Here is a 23,447-nt window from a genome sequence, read left to right as displayed (position 1 = left end):
GATACAGGGGGAGGTAGGGAGGGACGAAAGTTGGGTGAAATGACCTCTGAATACCCTTAATATCCTGAGATATGATATTCAAGTGTCCTTGAACCACACTCCTCTAGGCCCTTCTCTGCTAACTCACACAGGAGAAGCTCCCACAAGATGAAAGAAAACAGAGCATTCTAAAAATGAACCAAGTCGAAGTAATCACTGCTGAGACCTCGTGCGCCCACCACCAGAGGAGAGCAGTATCCTGCCAGTCACACCGTATATGACCTTGCAGTACTCTCCCCCCTGTGGTACAGATGGACTTCCCAGCACTAAATTTGGGCATGTTTGGCCAGACAGATGCAAGGAAAGCTAGGAAGCTGCCACGGGCTTTAGAGCACTTGAGAGCTCAAGCTTTGGCCAGCGTCCCCACAAGCTGATGGATTTCCTTCCTGGCTGCGCGCGGTCAGGAGTGGACCACCGCCTTTGACTCACCCTGAACTCCCTTTCCTGGCTGTGCTCAGGGCAAGCTGATGTGTGCCCTGCAAGCTCTGACGTCGGGGGCACCTTTGCAAGCTCAGCCAGGCCTCGGTAAAGCCTGTTGGCCACTTCAGTCCTGGGGTCTCAGGGGCCCACCAGCCTACCACAGGCCCGGTAACCAGAGGCAGGATCGAGTCCACACTCTCGTGCTTACTGCTTATTGGCGACAAACAGCACTCTCCCGGAGAGGGTCTCTCCTTCCTTGTCCAAAAGAGGAGTCTGAAGAAGACACCGAGCCTGATACCAGTGAGTCAGAGGCTCAGGGGGCTGTTGACAGTCAAACCTTTACCCTGTGGGGCAAGGAAAGAGTTAAAAGCCAATTAGGCTCCAGGTTCAGAACTGGGGACTAGTGGTTCACGGTTTATTGACTCATGGAACACTTTTAAAATAAGGATAGCTCAATTTATTGAGCAGTTACTATCTGCTGAGTATTGTCCCAGGACCATTAGGCATATTAGCCCATTAAATCTATACAGCAACCTTATGGAGTTAGGCCAGGCTTCAAATCCAGGGACTTGGTCACTCTATAAATCTATACGGCTGTATCAAAGTTCACTAGAAGCCCAATAATAACAAAGTTTGGGGAATTGATTTCTTGGAAAAGCCTGGCAGGGCGGAAAGTCTGGAGTGTGGCCTTTTACTGTCTGATGCCAGTAAAATCCCTGATGGGATTCTGGAGGCAAGAAAACCTATTGGAGCAGATGGCCTCTACCATCTTTCCAGCCTGAATGTGTGTGTCTGTATGTGTCTCTGTGTGTGTGTGCGTGTGCCTGTGTGTCTGTTTGTGTGCCTATATGTGTGTGTATATCTGTATGTGTCTGTGTGTGTCGGTGCGTCTATGTGTGTGTGTCTGTGTAAGTTGAGTTGCTTCATTTCATGTGAAGGAGGACATCCTGCTGATGCTCTGAATGCAAGGTCACCTGTCCTGGGATTCGGCAGGGCTCGTGGGCGGGCAGGGAATCAGGTGTGCACTGAGCATGGAGTACATCCCTAGAGGGGACATTCTGAACTGAAGATTTTGGGGGGAAACTTTATATAGTCTAACTGCTAAGTAAAATGAACCACCTTTATATCAAAATACATACTCGGCTATATTATGAGATAGAATGCAAATGTAGAAGCTTTTTTAAAAAAAGCATTTAACTTCAAAGAAATTTCCCCCATGAAGCAGGCCGCTTCCAGCTTATCTCCCTCACCCTCGCAGGAACAAATTCATTTACTTGGGATGTGAGTAGGGGGAAGTTTGAGAAATAGATGCACAGATTCCTTGAACACAAATGCTGTGTGGAATAGGAATGACTCACAGATTGTGTGCCTTCTCTCTGACTGTCAGTCCAGACAAGGCTTCTGGGGATCTCCTCCTCCTGAGCCCCACAAGCCCCCTGAGCTGTATCACATGCCCATGGGCACTTCTTTCTCAGTAGGAGCCATGAGGAGCCTGGATGTTTTCATAAGAAGTGGAGGAGGATGTACTATTAGTTTGCATTCTGCCAGGTCACATGACTCAGATCAACCCTCACTGCTGGTGGGACACATGGAGAAGTGTGGGAAGAGAGCAGGAGTGTCGGGAAGAGAGCAGAGACTCAGGGGTTGTGGAGTGGCACAGCCCTTAAGAGAACACCAAACACTGACAGTCACCTTGTAGGTGGTCCTTCCCCTCTTCCCCCCACAACTTTCAAGCCTTTCCAGTAGGAGAGAAAGGGGTGCACAGAGTGGGAAGTTACCAATGCTGCAATTAGCATTGTTAGCACCTGCTTGCCTGATCATTAAAAAAAGGATTCTAGATTGTGAAACCGAAAGCTGTAACCTACATGGGGAAAATCCACTGAGGCAAAGAGGTTCTACAACCAGGGATGATGGAAACTAAGACAAAGCCTTGCTCATCACCGCCCCCCCACCACCACCCATCTATTCTGGGAAAGAACAAGTTGGCTGACGAAGCACAGACCCTACCTCACCCCTCCAAATCCCAACCCAACTGGCTTAAGAGATTTCATTACAGATTTTATTTTAGCCAGAGTTGATATGGCTACCACAGAAAACTGTCTTATCTTTACTTCACTCTAAAAACTAAAAGTAACATTAACATCAGTGCTTATTTTCTGGAAACCCAGAGAAACAAATACTACTGTTTGAACCTAGAGTTTTAAAACTTTAAAGTTACGATGACAAATAGTAGAGGATGACGTGGAACAGCACAGACGAAGAAGGGGAATGATACCGACCGAGACCCAGCAAAGGACACGTCAAACCAGAAGGCCAGGCCGTGGACGAGGCCAGACTGTGCCATCTGAAACACAAAGGGAATTTCTATTCTGCAAGGAAATAAAAAAGAGAAAGAACAAAGAAACACTTGGAATTATTTTTCTGTTGACAGACATACTGGATACATTTGTGCGATCGGCGGGAACATTCACAGAACATTTTCTTTCTCTCTGAAGCACTCCTGCTTTGGCAGCAATAGTCTCGGTGGGTGATTAACGCTTGGGTGAGGCTGCACATTTGAGAATGTTGCTTCTTGATGAAACCCTGCAAGGACCAGCCCACTGTGCTGCAGTGATCCAGAACTCCACAGGGAGGGTACAGCATTCGGAATGGGGTTTGACCACTGAACAGGAGGATGACTCAGGACACAGATGACAACCGTCCTTCCAGAAGCCAAAACGTGGGCTGTGGCAGCTCCCCTAGGTAGCTATTCAGAAGGGAAAGGCTATTCAGACCCTTAAGTGATGAAATGGACCACGAGGGTGAAGATGAAGCTCAGAAGGTCACTGTCACAGTTCATTTCTTTTTCAGGGAGGCAATATAACTTCCCACCACACTGTTGCAAAACTCTGCCAGAAGTGGCCATGGCTGATGTCAAATGTAGAGTAAGTAGGAACAGAAAGAAAGTTGGAAAAGACATAACAAAATATAGAAGCTGGACCTGTCTTAGCAATGGAGCTTTGGAAAGTCATTTAACTTCTCTGAGCCTCAGTTTCCTCTTTTGTTGAGTGCTTGTGCTTAGTCATGTCTGACTCTTTGTGACGCCATGGACTATAGCACGGACTGCTCTGTCTGTGGGAATATCCCAGCAAGAATATTGGAGTGGGTTACTATTTCCTACCCCAGGGGATCTTCCCAACCCAAGGATCCAATCTGCATCTCCTGCATTGGCAGGCATATTCTTTTACCTTTAAGCTACCTGGAAAGCCCCTTCCAAGCAGCGAAATCTCTCTTCCCTCTCAAGGTTCTTGTGTAGGTCAAGTGGGAAAAAATGTATATGAAAGTGCTTTGTAAACTTGAAAGTATTTCACAATTAAAAGATGATATTATTGGTCCATTGATGGAGCTACACTGCTCCAAGGAGATACATTTTAGTGAATGCTCTAGAGACTGACAAAGAAAAATCTTATTTTTAAGATTACTTGTATTTATGGTACCACCAAAGGCCTAACTTCTTCCATTCTGCAGTAGTCATAACATTTCTCGAGTTTTCCGTATTTGTCACACTGAATTTGTTGGTATTGCATTACAGTTATTTCATCCCCTAAATGGACCATGAGCTTCTCAAGGAGAAACTTAAGTGACTTAATGTACCTTTGCAGGCACCAGTACAGTACCAGGCACAAAGGAGAACTGCAATCAACATTCACTGAATCAATGCACAAATGACATCTCAGAAAAGTCAACAAAGATACACTTTTCAAAGAATACCCTCAGGAGGCAGACAAGAGTGGCAAATAAAGCCATGGAAGTCAATTTTGTCTGGATCTTGATAGTTACTGGACTTCTCTGGTGGCTCAGCAGTAAAGAATACACCTGCAGTGCAGGAGATATGGGTTCGATCCCTGGGTCTGGCAGATCCCCTGGAGAAGGAACTGGCCACCCATTCCAGTATTCTTGCCAGGGACAGAGGAGCTTTGTGGCATACAGTCTATGGGGTCGCAAGAGTCAGTCATGACTTAGCGAGTGAGCAGACACACGGTAGCTATTAGAGCTGTTCCCAAATGCCTAGTCTTTTGCTCTGAGCACACAGTAGGACTGCATTCATCCACCCTGCTGTGCTCAGGTACTGCCCTGTGATTTGCTCTGACCAATTAAACATGAAGTGAGTGGTGTCACGTCCCAGCAGAAGCTTTACTGCTAGTACATGCTTTGCCATGCTTTTCTTCCTCAGTAATCAGTATCATTCCTTGTTCCAGATAGGGGCTGCGGCACCAGCCTGAGAGCTGGGGTGGGTGATGCTGCATGGAGCTAAAGCTGGTGCACAAAGAATGAACAGTGTGGGAGAGAAAGGTCCCTGTGTTATCATAAGCCACTGAAGATTGGTTTTGTTACTGCAGCATACTCTAGCCTATCCTTACTGATACAGCATCCTTTGTCCATCATGATCTCGAGACAGATGATGGTCTGAGTTAACTAGCTGTACCTTCTGAAGTCTGTCTGACTCATGTTTCCTCAGTCATCCTGGCAAATTATAAGCTGGCCTTATATTTATTAATTTCAAATTAATTTTTAAATTAAATTTATTATCCAGGGAAAAAAAAGCCAATCTTCTCAGGCAGAAAAGGGTAAAATTCTAATGAAAGGTCATTCAAAGGGGATTCATATTACCATCTGAGAAATGAGTCTTCATTTCAGAGTCTCTTCAAGTGGAAAAAAGAGGACAAAAACTAACATTTACCGAGGGCCTTCTTGGAAAATGAGGCAGAGCCTGTAAAATTTTTAGCATGTTACCTAGTATGCAATAAGCACTCAAAAAGTTGTAGCTCCTCTTCCTGTCGTTAGTGTGGGTACTCTCCTGGGTGGATGGTTAAAAAGTCCAGACACTGGCCTTCTGAAGGGTTCAATCCTAGCTTCAACACACATATTAATTCTGTGCATTTTATATAATTTTGTATATGCAACTTACTGTTTCATTCTACTTGATATGTGTCATTAGTTAAGTGGGGACAAAAACAGTACCATCTGCCTAGGGTTGCTGTGAGGATTAAATGAGTCATTATATATACATACAAAAATATATATATATATGGTTCAGAACAGTGTATATAAGCATAAGCTACTATTCAATGTTCCTCATTCAATTCCTAAAGCAATCCTGAGAAGGAGGCATCATTATCCTCATTTTTCAATAAATGAAACAGGTATTAACAGACCCTCCCTGTGGGTAACTCACACCTGAAATCTGTCCCCTGTGTGAGCTGTGAAACTCTGCCCTGACGCTTAGGGAATGAGAGAGGTAGAGGAGAGTCTAAAAATCAAGAGCGACATCGATTTGTACCAACCTGTGGAGATCCGCCTCTTGCGCATCCATAAAGTTTACTGTGTGCTTGACTGAGCCATCAAAATCCTAATGTCAAATGTGTCCCTGGGGAAAAAAAATAAAGATGATATCTTTTTTTCCCGGATAAACTGAAGTCAAGCAAGATTGCCGTCTAGCTTTCCTCCTGAAATTTTAAGTCAGCAAGAGTGAGGGTTTAGAGGGCATGAGCTTAATGAGGATAGTATTAACAACAAAACTCACATTTATTTCGTGCTTACTATACGCCAAGCACTAAGTGCTCTGTACTTTACTAAGTTCTTTACTAGGTCCTATCTTGTAATCCTCACCAATGTCTCGGGAATAGGCATTTGGCGTTTTTTGGACCATCCAGAATTTACCTCTTCTCCACACTCCAAGAAGTTTCCAAGCAAGTTAGCCTACCCTCAGCTGCAGGTAGAAGCTGGCGCTCAGGTACCTGACCTCAGAAAAGCCAATCAGAGCATTACTTTTGCCCTGAAGACAGGAGCTGATTCAAAGACGGAGGCAGGAGCCAAAGTTTGACAAACAGGCTCTATCTAAACTAATTCTGGGGCTTTTGCCTAAGTTACTAGGAAACGGCAGGTTCTCCTGTGGGACTTAGTTACGAGGATCTGAAGTTGGAGCTTCTGATGCTACCTTCTTACCCTAAGGAAAGACCCTGTCTGGCATCAGAGTAAAATCACAGGAAATGGAGATAAGTGGTAAGAGTAGAAAAACCAGACCCTTGTGACAATGTCTGAACTTGTGCAACAGGTCTCTGTCTCCAGGCTTTGCAATATTGGAGAACCAATAATTTCATTCTAGTTTAAGACAGTGTGAGTCGGGTGTCCTCCCACTAAAAACTGAAAAGTGTTTCAGATAATGCAAACTTAAGTTGTCTAAGGTTACACAGCTAGATGGGATCACAACTGAAACCCACATCTGTCTGACAACAAAACTCCTGCTCCCAGCTATTTATTATCCAAAGCTTCCCCTTCTATTATGCGTTTGGTCACTAGAATCAATGAGAGGACATGAATTATTGAACAAGTATGAGGGCTGAGTGTGTGCATGCGGTGAGTCAGGACACTTGGAGAATTAAAAGTTACTTATCAATATGCAGTCAGAAAATCTCCTTGCTTTCAATAGTATCATTCTCTGAGAATTTTCCTAACTGATTAGGAGATCAGAGGTGGAAAACCTGAAACAGCATTCCAAGGAGCTTTTTCTTTGCTTCTGTGGTGACTCAGCATAGACCCTGGCAGCACAGCTCGTCCCAGGCTCATGAGTGAGTAAGTGGATGAATCAGCAGATAAACACCCGGGAAGAAGAGCCCACTTACCACTACTGGCTGGCTGATGTATTCTTCCACCACGGCACCCTGGACACTGGACAGGCTGACCCCGAAGCAGCATCGCTGGTACCTGAAATAGATGGCAGAAAGCAACCCCATGCATCTTGTCGTGTTTCCCCAAGCCCCACAGAACCGTAATGCACTGCACGGCCACCTCGTGGGTCCTCAGCCCTGGGGCAAGTATGAAGACGTGTGAAGGGCAAGAGGTTGATGGGGGCAGAGGAAGAAACTCTCTCTAAAGTCTCTGCACTTCAGGTGGCGAGAAAAGCAAGGAGGTAATGGAGGTGGAGGAAATTACTTGTGGGGAGTATACTGACAAGGGTATTTAGAGGCTAAAAGGCCTTTGGGCCCCCTCCCTTGACCTCATGCCACAAGGTGGCTGCCTGTCCCAGGACACATCTTTCATGCCCTGAAAGACAATTCCTTGGCCTTCTCATTATCTCAACCCAGAGCACAACTGGAGGCCTCCAAAGTCTCTTGATACTCCCAACGTTTACAGAAATAGATTTCCTTTTCCTGTTCTTCCACAGCCACTCATGCACCTTGATGGCATTTGTCGTGGTGGCCGACACCCGCTCTAGTGGGGACCTGGAGCCCACTCCCCACTGTCCACTGGGCACATTTCTTCGCAACTCTGGGTTCGGGGCCACCTGGACCTCAGCAGTGGGCACGTTCCAAACGCTCCCTCACTCGTCTCAGTGAGCCAGAGGTGGGGCAAACGCTCCAGCGCACGCCTGGGCGGGAACACAGCAAGAACTCCCGGCTGGCTTGGCTAAAGGTCTTGGCTTTTAGCGAAGAGATCTGGGGGGTAGATTAGCATTAGCATTAGTTGCTCAGTCGTGTCTGACTCTTTGCAACCCCATGGACTGTAGCCTGCCAGGCTACTCTGTTCCATGGAATTCCCCAGGCAAGAATACTGGAGTGGGTTGCAATTTCCTTCTCCAGGGGATCTTCCCGACCCAGCAAACAAACCTGGGTCTCCTGCACTGCAGGCAGATGCAGACAGGGAAGCTGTCTTTAGCGTCTGGGCTACTAGGGGTGTGGATTAAGTGGCTTTACTCAAATTCTTCAACTGCCTGGCTGTGTGCCTTGGGTGAGTTATCTGAACTCTGGGCTTCAGTTTCCTTATTTCTAGAATGGGGATAATTATAAACTCATTTTGTAGGGTTATGGTAAGGGTTAAATGAGTTAATACAAGTAAAGCACTTTAAGCAGTGCTTAGCATTTTGTTCCTACTATATAAGTGCTGGCTATTATTCTCTGAACTTCACCTTCCGAAATCACACAGGGGACTAAGGCAGTGGTTCCCAGTAGGACTGTACCACGGGATGACTTGGAAAGTTAATTAAAAATTCAAATTCCCAGGCACAACTGCAGTGATAAGGCTGGGGGACCTTATCACTGGAGATAGAAGGCCTTTGAGATGAGAAAAAGGTTTCCCTACTAAGGCTGTGTGTGTGTGCCGGACAGCTCATGAATCAGATGGGAATTCAGTTCATTAGTTTCTATTCTTCCCCAACCCACTGCCTGCCGACCTACAGGGAAGAGAAAAAACAAAACATAGAATAAACATAAAATGTGGATTACAGTTAGATTTTAGCCAAAGGAAGGCTCTGAATCAGGAGACAATGCCTCAGATGCCCTGTGGGAGGCAGGAAGGCTTACCACAGTTAAGTCAACAGCCAGTCCCCAACCTGCAGGCGAAGCACCAGGCCTCCAAGCCTTTCAGACCATGAAAGGCTTGTACTATTTCTCACCTTTGAGCTGGTGCTTGCTTTTCTTTCTCCCCAGAATATTCCTTCCCCTCCTTTGCCCCATTAATTCCTACTCAATCTTTATGACTCAGCTCAAATATTTCCACTTGAAAATGTAAAACCTGGTATTACAATTAAATATTCAAGTTTTACCCACTTAAAAACAGAAGCTATTCTTTTTCTTTCCGTGTATATTTAACACTTAGCATGGGGCCTCGAACACTTAGTACATAAAAACATCTATGTACCTATCTTCGTATTTAATGAGTGAATGGAGAACTGGGCACCTAAACGGCCCTGTGTGTGGGCCAGTGACAATGAGGACAACGTTGTGCTCAGTCAAGTCTGACTCTCTGCGACCCTACAGAATAACGCCCGCCAGGCTCCTCCTTCCATGAAATTTCCCAGGCAAGAACACTGGAGTGGGCTGCATTTCCTACTCCAGGGGATCTTCCCCACACAGGAATCAAACTTGCTTCTCCTGCATCGGCAGGCAAATTCTTCACCATCAAGTCACCTGGGAAGCCCAATAAGGACAATGGGGAAATGGAAAATCATTTGCCAAAGTCTCTCTCGCTTCATCTCGTTCCTAACACTCTCATCCATCATGGGCCAGAGACAGGCTGTCCATAGGTACAGCCAAACTGCTGTATGTCACTTTATAAATACACATAGCGGAAACAAGACTCCTGTTATCCTGGAAAATGTTTGGAGATAGAACACTAAATTTAAGCAATCTTTCTCAGCATTCAGAAAGAGAGTGAAAGTGTTCTTGTGGAAAAAAGCCATTGTCACAAAAGTTTTTATTGGAGGGAAATGGGGAGAGGGAGGGAGGGGAAGCTAGGAGGGTGCTAGGAAGGAGGAAGAGGTGGAGAGAGGGCAGAGAGAGGAGGGGAGGGTCAGAGAGAGTCATAGAAGTTCCCAGAAAGCCTAGACACACTCAACCTTGTCTGTCCTTGAGAAGCCCCTGGGAAGCTCTTACAACATCTACAGCCTGGATTGAACCCCCAGTTGTGATTTACTGGATCTGGGGGTGTAGCCCTAGCACTTAGCTGCTTCTGAAGCTCAACAAGTGATTCTAATGCATGACCAGGGTTGAAGACTACTGAGTCAGCGGTTCTAGAATCCTGGCCAAGTAGGTGGAAGGGAAAACCCCGAAAACAAAGACCGCCCTCCGCCTGGCAGTGGCTGAGGCTGGGAACTGCTCGCAGTTCTCTGTGTACTAGTCTCTGCATTCAACCTCAGCTGTGCCACTTGCTGTATGCCAATTAAAACCCAGCAGCCACGACCAGTGTGGTGCAAACGGGCACTGTTCCTGGGGCAGACGGAGAGCGGTGGGCAGAGAGCCCACTGCCTGGGTTTTTAAAATTTTTCTGGCTGGACCATATTTCCAATTCTTAGAAATCGCCAGCCTCCTGAAATGCATCAGAAGATAATTAAAGCAGATGGGAGCTGGCATCGTTCTGGATCTCCTAAGATACATTGTTGGGGATGGATCAGGAAACAAATCTTTTGACTTGGAAGCTGGAGATACTTTCCATTGCTTTTATCATATGTGGGTTCTATTTTCCAAGTTAGCTTATGGCCTCTTTATGAGTGCATAAGATGGGCCTACATGCCTTTTTTCCTCCTGTCTTCAAATTTCAAGTGTCCCTGTCTCCTCTTCTCCACCATAATACATGCAATATCTTGAAAAGTCCTGCAGGTACAGTTCAGAAGGAAATCAATCTTACACTGGCTATACCTTAACACAGCCAGAGTACAGAGAAAGAGGCCAGCCATTCACCATCATATCAGCCTCTCCATGGTCTCCATACAGAGCTGAGTCTGGAGAAATACTATGAGAATCTTTCCTCTGGAGTCTCTTTGGTTCTTGCCTTTCCTCTTGCCTTTGTCCTTTGTCGTTTCTCCTCCTTCACATCTCTCCTCCTGTCACAGTGTCCTGGATCTGAATTTGAAGGATGGTGGTACAGCCCACTACCCTGCCCGCCAGGTTCTCTTGCTGAAGTTAACAGTGGCGGTTTCTCTAATGCACACACTCCTTTGTCGTGCTAATATGAACACATGTTCTCAAAGCATAACTGAGATGTTTCCCTAAAAAAATCTCTGTGAAACTAACACAACATTGTAAATCAGCTATACTCTAGTATTAAGAACCTTTGCTTCCTCCTTCTACTCTGACCAAAAAAAAATTCACTCATCCCCATAAAAAACTTCCTTCCTTTAGAAAGGCAAAAAAAGAAAGAAAGAGAAGGGAGAAAAGTAAGGGAGGAAGGATAACCTTTTTCTGCTGTTTGTCAATTAAGCAACTTTTGGGTATTTAGTGGAATATGTTCTACCAAAATCAACCAGTGACATGTTCACCCCGGTGAGCTACAGTCCATGGGGCTGCAAAGAGTCAGACACGACTGAGCAAGAACGCACAACATGCTAACCTGAGGAGAGACACATACAACCTTAAGAAACAGGAGACACAAGCAAGGATCCAAGAAGGTCACCTAAGCCACACACAACACTGACGATGTAGCATAAGAGGGTGTGGTTGGAATGTCCTGCTGGGAATGCCTGGTAGGAGAAAGAGACATGTCTAGAAACATATTGTGTCTTTATTTCTTATACATTCCTTTTATATAGCAGGACTTGAAGCTTGGTTGTTTTTGACAATTTTCTACATCAGTAGCATGTAGACATACCATTCTGTAAAGTGGTATCTATAAAGATGCTCAGCTCATTATGTCTCTGGTTCTACTGGCTTAAACCCCAGCAAAGTAAAGTGGCTTATACTTTACATGCGCTGTATTTATATGCTTTTGCATTTGTAAAAATAGGTTTTTTTTTTTTTTTTTTTTTTTTAAGTATAAAGGAGAAAGGGAAATGGATGCACAGGCTTTAAAAGAAACCGAGCTTCAGGCTGTCTCTTTCCTAAGAAGATAGGGAGAGCCAGGAATGCTGTAAAGAAATCCATGGAGCATTGCTCAGTGTATCAACAGGAATCTAGACACTACTGGTTTGCATGAGAACAGGGCCCACAGAAATGCATCAGAAGAAAAACTGCATCAGTCAAGACAACTATGGGGGACACCTTTTGTTCATTCTACCCAGCAGATAGTTCCCTCTTCTCCTGGTTATAGCACCAGATCGTCTTCTGAAAGACACCTTGTCCTCACTCTCAGTTCTTGGGGTTTGGATGGTCTTGATTCTGCCTTCAGCAATAAAGTATGCTATGTAGCTGAGCTGTAGCCAATCAGAGTATCTCATCTCCTTGGCCTTGATGATGGACCCCAGGGTTAAGCATGCGACCCCAGGACAGTCAGGTGAAAGACTTTTGCTCAAATTGTTGCAACAGAGAAGTGGCCAGGGAGCTCTGAGTCTATGAATCCAGATTTGTCGGAAACCACATTACTGCCATGAGGGACGAGCCCTATCCAAGGATGGAGCTGAGCTGAGGGGTACAGAGAGACCTGAACCCAGTGAGTGTCTGTGCCCTGGGATCCATTTGAGCCTGAGAAGCTGAATCTACTCTCAGGCTTTTCAGATACATTAGCCAAAAATATTCTTTTTCTGTAAGTCATTGTTTCATTCTTTCTTTTTGTCACTTAAAACTACAAGAGTCTTAGCTAAAAAGAAAACAGCTAATAAGAGGTCTGTCATATGTGTCATGAATATAATTCTGATGAATAGTTTGTCTAATTCAGGGGAGTTCTAGTTCCGTGAGTATGGAATTAAAGTGCTTTAGCTTAGAGTGTGTAGAACCAGATCCAGGGATGGTGAAGTAATGTCTGCTGAACTTGAACTCTGTCTGGAAATGGACAGCTCTGATGCCAGAGGATCCAGAAATTGAAACAGTGTATCCCTGACTACACAGAACTGGATTTGTATGGGCCCAGCAGCAGAGTATTATGGAAGAGCAATGGGTTTGGTACAGGTTACCAAAAAGATGAATACAGAAACTGAGGTCTATGTCATGAGCAAAAGTCAGTGAATTCAAGAGCTGCAGACACAAAAGGAGAAGCAGAGGAAATATCAAGAAGAAATATTGGGTAGCTGAAAGAAGACTATAGTTCCAGGAATCACTGCAATATAAATGAAACAGGAATAGTGGTATATGACAGTCCAAACACGGTTATGTTGCTGGTGGCATTCCTGCCAAAGTTCTCTGTGACACTTTGTGCATATATTTGGCTTCCAGTTAAAATCTGGTTGTATCTCACGGTAATTTGAAATATTATTCTTTGGTTCACATGGTACTTCTATGAACTAGTGACTATCTGGGCCAAATGTATTTTTGGGAAAGATCAGAAGGCCTAAAACTCTAGCTTTACCAAAAGTACCTTTAGTAGAAACTTCAGTTTGGGGGCAGGATTGACCCAGGAACAAACCTATCCAGTACCTTCATGGTAGAATTGAGCAGTCTGTCCATTCAGTGGAGTAGACTCCCTTCAAGATAATATCAGCCACACCATGGTCAAGACGGCATTCAGTAGAGTCAGAGTAGAGAGGTGCAAGAAAGGCGCTCTCACCGTCTGTGGCAGGATTCTGCTTACATTCATCTTCCCTTGTCCTTTTGCAAGCACAGATTCCAATTTCTGTAAAGAACAACTGACTACAGGCCATCCACCACTGGCCTCCCTGCCATCATTCTACCTGCTCTTTGTCAAGCATGATGAGTGCCCATCATCACTCAAAATACTCTGAAAAGGAAACTGGGAAATCTCTTTCGGTTCCTTAAGTGGTAAACTATTACCTTTGAAAGGTCAGCTCAGTTCCTCTGTCTGACCTGCCTCTGGAGTCCTCAGCCAGGTGTTGTGCCCTCACTGTGTCAAGGTGGGTTCATCTGACGCTGTGTGAGCATGACCCAGCAGGGCTGCACCTCAGACCCGCCCCATGAGCTCTCCCCTCCTGCTCCAAGGGCTCCTGCAGACTGCGGGGCATGAGGTGCCGTGGCCTGAACTTGGTGTCCCTGCACACACAACCAAAGTTCATACTAAATATTGAGTAAACAGCTGGCCAGTGAAGAGGTAAGAGCCAATGGATGAATCCACTTCTTTCTAATCCTCTATATAAATGGTCCTGACATGTATTTCATGTGACTTCCTGAAGATGGTACTAAGGGACCCAGCAATTTCTTGGTATTTGCTACCTGGTGGTGATCAGATCAGCTCAGAAATGCATTTTTGCATTAGTTCTGCCTCCTTCCTTGCCTCACTCTGGTTTCTTCTCATTCTTGTTTCACTGGGACTGCATTAGTTCAGTAGCTAAGTCATGTCTGATGCTTCGCGAACCCATGGACTGCAAAACTCCGGGATTCCCACTCCATCATGAACTCCCAGAATTTGCTGAAACTCATGGCCATCAAGTCGCTGATGGCATCCAAATAATTCATCCTGGGTCATCCCCTTCTCCTCTGCATACATTAATAAAATAGCTTATGAGCTTCGCCTAAGACCCTGATTCCTGGGGAACCCAAGCTAAGACAATTAATATGGTTGGGATGGTCCCTGAACGTAGACCCTCAAGATGGAATTACTGGTAGGTTAAGCTCCACTGCACTGTTGTTCATTGCCTCCAGGCTAATGGCCCCTCAGCGCTGTCAGGCTGGTAACTCCAGCACAGAATGAGCATTAAGTATATTCCTACTCCAGGAGGAGATAACTTACACAACAAAACGTTGCAGTAGCTGGTTAATATTTTCTGCTAAGAACCATGGAAATAAGTATTGGAGTGGATTTTAAGGGTGCTGGATTGGGGATTTGGAGGGCAACATATGTCAGGGTAGTTCAGTCACTCAGTCATGTCTGACTTTTTGTGACCCCATGAATTGCAGCACGATAGACTTCCCTGTCCATCACCAACTCCCAGAGTTTACTCAAACTCATGTCCATCAGTTGGTGATGCCTTCCAACCATCTCATCCTCTATCGTCCCCTTCTCCTCCTGCCTTCAATCTCTCCCAGCATCAGGGACTTTACCAATGAGTCAGTTCTTCATATCAGGTGGCCAAAGTATTGGAGTTTCAGCTTCAACATCAGTCCTTCCAATGAATATTCAAGACTGATTTCCTTTAGGATGGACTGGTTTCTCTCCTTGCAGTCCAAGGGACTCTCAAGAGTCTTCTCCAACACCACAGTTCAAAAGCATCAATTCTTTGGCACTCAGCTTTCTTTATGATCCAACTCTCACATCCATACATGACTACTGGAAAAACCATAGCTTTGACTAGATGGACCTTTGTCAACAAAGTAATATCTCTGTTTTTTTTTTTTTTAAATTTTATTTTATTAGTTGGAGGCCAATTACTTCACAACATTTCAGTGGGTTTTGTCATACATTGACATGAATCAGCCATAGAGTTATACGTATTCCCCATCCCGATCTCCCCTCCCACCTCCCTCTCCCCCCGACTCCTCTAGGTCCTCCCAATGCACCAGGCCCGAGCACTGTCTCATGCATCTCACCTGGGCTAGTGATCTGTTTCACCATAGATAATATACATGCTGTTCTTTTGAAATATCCCACCCTCACCTATGGAGGCTAAATAACACGCTTCTGAATAACCAACAAATCATAGAAGAAATCAAAAAAGAAATCAAAATATGTATAGAAAAGAATGAAAATGAAAACACAACAACCCAAAACCTATGGGACACTGTAAAAGCAGTGCTAAGGGGAAGGTTCATAGTATCTCTGCTTTTTAATATGCTGTCTAGTTTGGCCTAGATTTTCTTCTAAGAAGCAAGCGTCTTTTAATTTCATGGTTGCAGTCACCATCTGCAGTGATTTTGGAGCCCCAAAAATAACACCTATCACTATTTCCATTGTTTTCCCATCTATCTGCCATGAAGTGATGGGACCATATGCCATGACCTTAGCTTTCTGAATGCTGAGTTTTAGCCCAGCTTTTTCACTCTCCTCATTCATTTTCATCAAGAGGATGTTTAGTTCTTCTTCACTTTCTGCCATAAGGGTGGTGTCATCTGCATATCTGAGGTTATTGATATTTCTCCCGGCAACCTTGATTCCAGCTTGTGCTTCATCCAGCCTGGCATTTCACAGGATGTACTCTGCATAGGAGTTAAATAAGCAGGGTGACAATACACAACCTTGATGGACTGCTTTACCAATTTGGAACCAGTCTGTTCCATGTCCAGTCCTAACTGTTGCTTCTTGACCTGTATACAGGTTTCTCAGGAGGCAGGTAAGGTGGTCTGGTATTTCCACCTCTTGAAGAATTTTCCAGTTTGCTGTGATCCACACAGTTAAAGCCTTTGGCATAGTTAATAAAGCAGAAGTAGATGTTTTCCTGGTAATGCCTTGCTTTCATGATGATCCAACAGATGTTGGCAATTTGATCTCTGGTTCCTCTGCCTTTTTTAAATCCAGCTTGAACATCCAGAAGATCATGGTTCATGTACTGTTGAAGCCAGGCTTGGAGAATTTTGAGCATTACTTTGTTAGCATGTGAAATGAGTGCAATTGTGCAGTGGTTTGAACATTCCTTTCATTGCCTTTCTTTGGAATTGGAATGAAAACTGACCTTTTCCAGTCCTGTGACCGCTGCTGAGTTTTCCAAATTTGCTGGCATATTGAGTGCAGCACATTCATAGCATCATCTTTTAGGATTTGAAACATCTCAGCTGGAATTCCATCACCTCCACTAGCTTTGTTCGTAGCAATGCTTCCTAAGGCCCACTTGGCTTCGCATTCCAGGATGTCTGGCTCTAGGTGAGTGATCACACCATCATGGTTATCTGGGTCATGAAGGTCTTTGTAGTATAGTTCCTTCTACAGTTCCTCTTCTTAATGTCTTCTGCTTCTCTTAGGTCCATACCATCCTTTGTTGTGTCCATCTGAGAGGGTAACAGGAGGAAGGCCAGGGGTCTCTGAGGAAATAGACTGCAAGTCTCAGAGGTTTGTTATCTGTCTCTTAAGTGGCAGGAGGAAACAAACTAGTGTTACATTTTTTCCCCTTCTCTATACAAATTTAAAAAGATGTTTCTCTTAAAATTTTGTGTTGCCATAGTGACACGTGGTTCCACCTGAACTTAACTCTTCTCAAACCCTGAGCTAACCAATGCATTTTTCTTATGGAAATGTTCGTCTTAAGCTATGTTCATGTGCTATGTGTGTACCCCAGGCTCTGTTTTCAAGACAGTTCCGCCTAAAGGCTCAGGCTCAGAACCAACTTGACAAACCAGTACGTTATACTCATATATTGTTCTTCTAATCTATGTTAAAGAAACTATATATTTATATGGAAATCTGCCTTTCTTCAAGATTCAAGTCAATCATGTTATGGCTGGGATGACTCACCTGGTGCCAAGGTTATCTCAAAATGCATCTTGCGGGTGAGGGGCCTGGTGCCATTCTCTGAGGTTTTTTATATTTTTTTATTTTTTTATTTTTCAGTGGGTTTTGTCATACATTGATATGAATCAGCCATAGAGTTACACATATCCCCCATCCCGATCCCCCATCCCACCTCCCTCTCCACTCGATTCCTCTGGGTCTTCCCAGCAGTTCCTTTCTTTAATTAGCAGACTGCTAGTAGCTATGTAACATCCAGCTAAAGACAAGCAGGGGGCACTCTTTCTGCCCTCTTCTAACGTCTATGTCAGAAGCTTTCTCTATCTCTTTTATACTTTAAATAAAACTTTATTACACGAAAGCTCTGAGTGATCAAACCTTCTCACTGATCCTGGATTGAATTCCTCTCCCCTGGAGGCCAAGAATCCCGGCATCTTTCATGGTTCAGCAACAACCTTTCACATCTTTGCATGGTATTTCTACCATTTCTACCATTTGCATGGTGCCATCTCCCATGGTATTTCTAATTTTCTTGAAGAGATCTCTAGTCTTTCCCATTCTGTTGTTTTCCTCTATTTCTTTGCATTGATCACTAAGGCTTGCTTTCTTACCTCTCCTTGCTATTCTTTGGAACTCTGCACTCAAACGGGTATATCTTTCCTTTTCTCCTTTGCCTTTAGCTTCTCTTCTTTTCTCAGCTATTAGTAAGGCCTCCTCTGACAACCATTTTGCCTTTTTGTATTTTTTTCTCTTGGGGATGGTCTTGATCCCTGCCTCCTGTACAATGTCACGAACCTCTGTCCATAGTTCTTAAGGTACTCTATCAGATCTAATCCCTTGAATCCATTTGTCACTTTCACTGTATACTTGTAAGGGATCTGATTTAGGTCATACCTGAATGGTCTAGTGGTTTTCCCTACTTTCTTCAATTTAAGTCTAAATTTTGCAATAACGAGTTCATGATCTGAGCCACAGTCAGCTCCCGGTCTTGTTTTTGCTGACTGTATAGAGCTTCTCCATCTTTGGCTGCAAACAATATAATCAATCTGATTTTGGCATTGACCATCTGGTTACGTCCATGTGTAGAGTCTTCTCTTGTGCTGTTGAAAAAGGGTATTTGCTATGACCAGTGTGTTTTCTTGGCAGAACTCTGTTAGCCTTTGCCCTGCTTCATTTTGTACTCCAAGGCCAAATTTGCCTGTTACTGCAGGTATCTCTTGACTTCCCACTTCTGCATTATGGTCCCCTATGATATAAAGGACATCTTTTTTGGGTGTTAGTTCTAGAAGGTCTTGTAGGTCTTATTGACAAGGCACTCCCAGGATTCAACATTCTAGCAGATACCATTATTAACAGTCTCCTGGGATGTCATTGTGAAGAACTGTCATCATGATGGCCTGTAGTTAATGAGATGGAGATTCCAGAATCTCTGCAGCATACTAATTTTTTGAATTTATTTTTTAATTGGAGGGAAATTGCTTTACAATGCTGTATTCATTGTGGCATGGTATTGAAGACAGGGTCTAAAGGCTCAGAGAGGTGGAAAAGCTAGATGGATTTACCGTGGAAGACCTAAGAATGTTCCACCTAACTTTTCTCAGGTAAAGTCCATGAAACTCTCGTTTCATAAAGATAACAGGGAACAAACCAGGAGAGAGCAGAGGTATTTTTGAGACATTTAAGGTGGCCATTCTCAGTACATAAAAGACAGTGACACGGCATGTGGCCATTAAACCATGGTCTGAATGAGCACCACCTGGACAGAATTTCATAAGGTAAGAAGCAAGAAAGCAGTAATTAACCATCATAAGCAAGAATGACATAATTACTGTGTTGGACAGCAAGACAAGATCGACAGTCAGGGAACCCTGACCCAGAGGCATCTGTGCTGGTTGCTAGAAGATCCCAGTGTTATCAGAGGGGTTAAATAGATGTGGAATCACTAGGATAGTACTCAAACTCTGTAACAACAACAACATAAGATTTGTTATCTTATGAGCAGGATGATGTCAGTTGTCACAATAGAGATTTGGTCCCTCATCCAGTTTCCAGATCTTTCTGGATCCAGTGACCACTGGCCCATGAATGAAGTGCAGTTGGTCCCCTGAGGGAGGAATCTGCAGTGCCATCACAGGAACATATAGGAAACAATTCCCAAATCTTCTCTGTGGAAAAGCAACTATACTGGAGAAAGGAGAATATCTAGATTTTTTGAGGAATGTGAGGTAAGAGGGCACATTGACTTGAGACATTTTAGAATATGTCTGGTTAGTAACAGCTTATGAAGGTAGCAGAGGGTCTGAACAAGTTGACTGCACATGGTGTCCAATGAGTTCATCCCTACCCTGTGGTTATCATCTCAGCCCCTGAATATACAACTGGGAGAGAAATATTTAGCACCTGGTAACACCCTTACACTGGCCTGTAAAGAAAGGGCTATGGCAGTAGTATAAGGAGAGGACTCATCCCTAAACTGAAACTCCCCATTCCCCAAGTAGATTACACTGATATCTTTAATTTATAAATAAGAGAACTTGCCTGGTGGTCCAGTGGCGAAGACTGCACTCCCAATGCAGGGGGGCCAGGTTCAATCCCTGGTCAGGGAACTAGATCCCACATGCTGCAACTAAGACCCGACAAGCCAAATAAATAAACACATAAATATAAAAATTATTATAAATAAACTATGTCTAAGAGAAGTTAGATTAACTTGGCTAAGTGTTTACAGTGAGTAATGGAGAGAACCAAGAATCAAATGTAGTTGAATCTGGCTCCAGAGTCTGATTTATCTATTAATAGTGTTTAACTACCGCCTACTTGCCTGTGTCCATGGACAGAGGAGCCTGTCTTTTGTCCTCTGCGACAGGGTCGCAAAGATTCAGACATGACTGAGGGACTAAGCATGCATGGATGCACTTGCCCACACTTGTATATTCTATAACTGCAATAAATATAACAAGGTAAACGAGCACCATCTCAATCTTCTTGAAAATATCTGGTTACTCCTCTTAATTGTTCCTATGTATATATTTTTTTCTCACATATTTATTTACAAGAATCCATTAAAATTTGAATTTAAAGACCTTGGTTTGCACCCGCTGAACCAATTATTTTCAGTAATGTCAGTAGTACCTATCAATATAAAGAAGTTTTACAGCTGAGAATAATGATTGTTCATGACTGAGCCTTACTCTGAAGAGATAATTTTCAGTCTTAATTAATAAGGGCAAAAAAATCTTAGTCAAGTGAGAAAAGAAAATTATTAATTTTGTAGGTGACTGCTACTAACATCAGAATGTAGTAATCTTGTCTATTTACAGAAAACTCCATGACTTGTTATTTAAAAACAGTAAAGTTATATGCATACTGCATATTTAAATTAAAATGAATTTAGAGTTAAATGCATATTTGAAAGAAGTGAAAAAAGTAAAATATAAAAGAAGAAGAAAGTGAATACCAAAGTTAGGGTGGGGAAGCTTTTTATCAAATAAAGGAAAAGAAAGAAACTGTAAAAGAAAATATTGGGAGATTTACATACATAAAAGTTTCTAACTTCTTTTGTGATTAAAACCACCACAAAGAATATTACAAAGTAAAGTGAAGTCTGAAGAAAACACAACAAAGTCTTAATATCCAAAGTGCCGAAGAGTTTGTCACCTGTGGTTTGTTGTTCATTTGAGCACTAGAGAAGGAAAGCATCTTCCAGAACTAGGCCCCCAAAGTCATACACTTCACTGGTCATAAAGCCGAGTTGAGAATCCAGGTTCAACTAAAAAAAAAAAAAAAGTCTTAATATCCTTAATATATAAGGAATTCTTATAAATAATGCACTTGTCTTCTAGTTAGCCAAAATGTACTGAAAAATTATGATGAGCTAGGTCAATTTTCATTTCAATCTCAAAGAAGGGTAATGCTGAAGAATGTTCAAACTACCCTACAGTTACACTCATTTCTCATGTTAGTAAGGCTATGCTCAAAATCCTGCAAGCTAGGCTTCAGCAGTACGTGAACAGAGAACTTACAAGCTGGGTTTAGAAAAGGCAGAGGAACCAGACATCAAATTGGCAACATTTGTTGGATGGTAGAGAAGGCAAGGGAATTCCAGAAAAGTATCTACTTCTGCCTCACTGACTATGCAAAAGCCTGTGACTGTGTGTATCACAACAAATTATGGGAAACTCTTAAACAGCTGGGGCTACCAGACCACCTTACCTGAGAAACCTGTATGTAGGACAAGAAGCAACAGTTAGAACCAGACATGGAACAACAAGCTGGTTCAAAATTGGGAAAGAAGTAAAACAGGCTATATATACATTTCACATGTATATCATGTGAAATGCTGGGCTGGAAGAATTACAAGCTGGAATCAAGATTGCTAGACATCCAAGGTCTATGGTTCTGGGGAGAAGTCTGGCCTGGAGTTCTAATTATGAGACTTGTCGACATAAAGACAGTATTTACTGCCAAGAGTCTAAATGAGATCATTAAGAAAGTGAGCACAGACAGAAAACAGAAGACATCTAAGAACTAACCTGGAGTCAATCTAACAAGAAAGATTTGAGTCAGAAGGAAGTCAGCAAAGGAGACTTTGTGCCAATAAAGAAGGAGGGAAATCAGGCTTAGGCTCCAGAAGTGAAGAATCAAAGGTCTCGAGTGTTGTTGTTATTAAGTCAGTTGAGCATTGATGATGAATTGTATCTGGTGATCTTATTTACTTCATCTGTTAATTATTCCTCAATCTCTCAGCTCACTCCTGTAGAACATACACAGACTCACTGCTTATACCCACCTCCTTCTCTCAGCCAGCATTTCCACTTCTTTGCCTCTTCTAATGGAAACAAAAGCATGCAAGCTTTCACTACCTGTTCCTTGGATCCATGCAAGAGAGGACCTGCACATGTTTCTAAAGCAGAAACGTTCTTATACAAGGAGGGAAAGTAGAAGCAGAGTGAAGGCTATGAATTTTGATAACTATATATTAAAAAACTTTGTGTGCCTGTTGACTGAAAATAAAATCATTCAAATGTACTAGCTATCAAAGAAATACAGATTAAAAATAAATTGGCCACCATTTTTTTTGCAAATCAAATTGGCATTTAACAAAACATAGCCCGTATGGGCAAGACTCAGCAGACATTCTCATATACCACTGGTGGAAGTGTTAATTGGTGAAACTTCTCTACGGGGCAATTTGGCAACATATAAGAATAATTTTTTTAAAGTTCATTCTTCACATCTTTTGGTCCAGTGATTCTTCTTCTAGCTATTTATTGTAAGGTAATAATCAGAATGCACAAGATTTCTATAATATTCATATCATTGTTGCTTCCTATAGAATTTAGGGTATAGAAGTCTATAAAATTCTATATTCTTGTGGAATATAGGAACAATACCTTAGTGGTGTTTCCTAATAGAAGGAATAGATTTCAAATGGTAGTGGTAGTGGTTTAGTTGCTAAGTCATGTTCATCTCTTTTGTGATGGCATGGACTGTAGCCTGCAAGGCTCCTCTGTCCATTGGATTTCCCAGGCAAAAATACTGGAATGGGTAGCCATTTCCTTTTCCAGGGGCGCTTCCTGACCCAGGGATCAAACCCAGGTCTCCTGCATTGCAAGTGGATTCTTCACCAACTGAGCCACTAGGAAGCCCACAGGGTTAAAGGAGTAAATAAATAATTTAATATCCAACATTGAAGCTTAAGTCAATAAATCATCAGACAGCCACAAAAGAAATAACCTGTAGCAACAGAATAACTAAAAGGTATGAGAATATGTCAATAAGGCACTGATCAAGTTTTTAAAAGTGCTATAAATGTATTTATGGTATTATTAAAAGTGTATTTATGGTATTATTCTAATTTTATGAAGAAAAAGAAAAATGAGAATGATATGAACTAAAATCTTAGTGGTAATTATTTCCATACATGCTTGAGATTATAGGAGTTTCTACTTATTCAGAAATATTTTCTGGGAGCCTATCATGTGGCATAATTCCAGCTCTTGGCGGTGCTCATGCTCTATGCAGAGGGATACAGACAATAAACAACAATAAATAAATGAACAATATATCTTTTAGGAAGTGGTAAGCACTGTGGGGGAAAACACAAGAGCAGGAAAGGTGTGATTGGGAGTGGTATGGCTGCCGCTTAAAATACAGTGGTCAGGGCAGGTCCTATTGAGAAGGTGGTATTTAACAAAGACGTGATGAAGGAACTAGTCATGTGACTTCGGAGGGAAAAGTATCCCAGAGGAGGGTCA

The 23,447-nt window shown here is 43.1% G+C and overlaps 1 pseudogene; it reads right to left on the bottom strand.

Moving 5' to 3' along the window:
• The window catches only part of LOC136148340 (histone-arginine methyltransferase CARM1-like), a 125,178-nt pseudogene that overhangs the window by 14,603 nt on the left and 87,128 nt on the right, over window positions 1-23,447 (bottom strand).

The sequence above is a fragment of the Muntiacus reevesi genome, chromosome 17, assembly GCF_963930625.1.
Source record: "Muntiacus reevesi chromosome 17, mMunRee1.1, whole genome shotgun sequence".
NCBI classification, from domain to species: Eukaryota; Metazoa; Chordata; class Mammalia; order Artiodactyla; family Cervidae; genus Muntiacus; species Muntiacus reevesi.
This window is presented reverse-complemented; position numbering and strand designations above follow the sequence as displayed.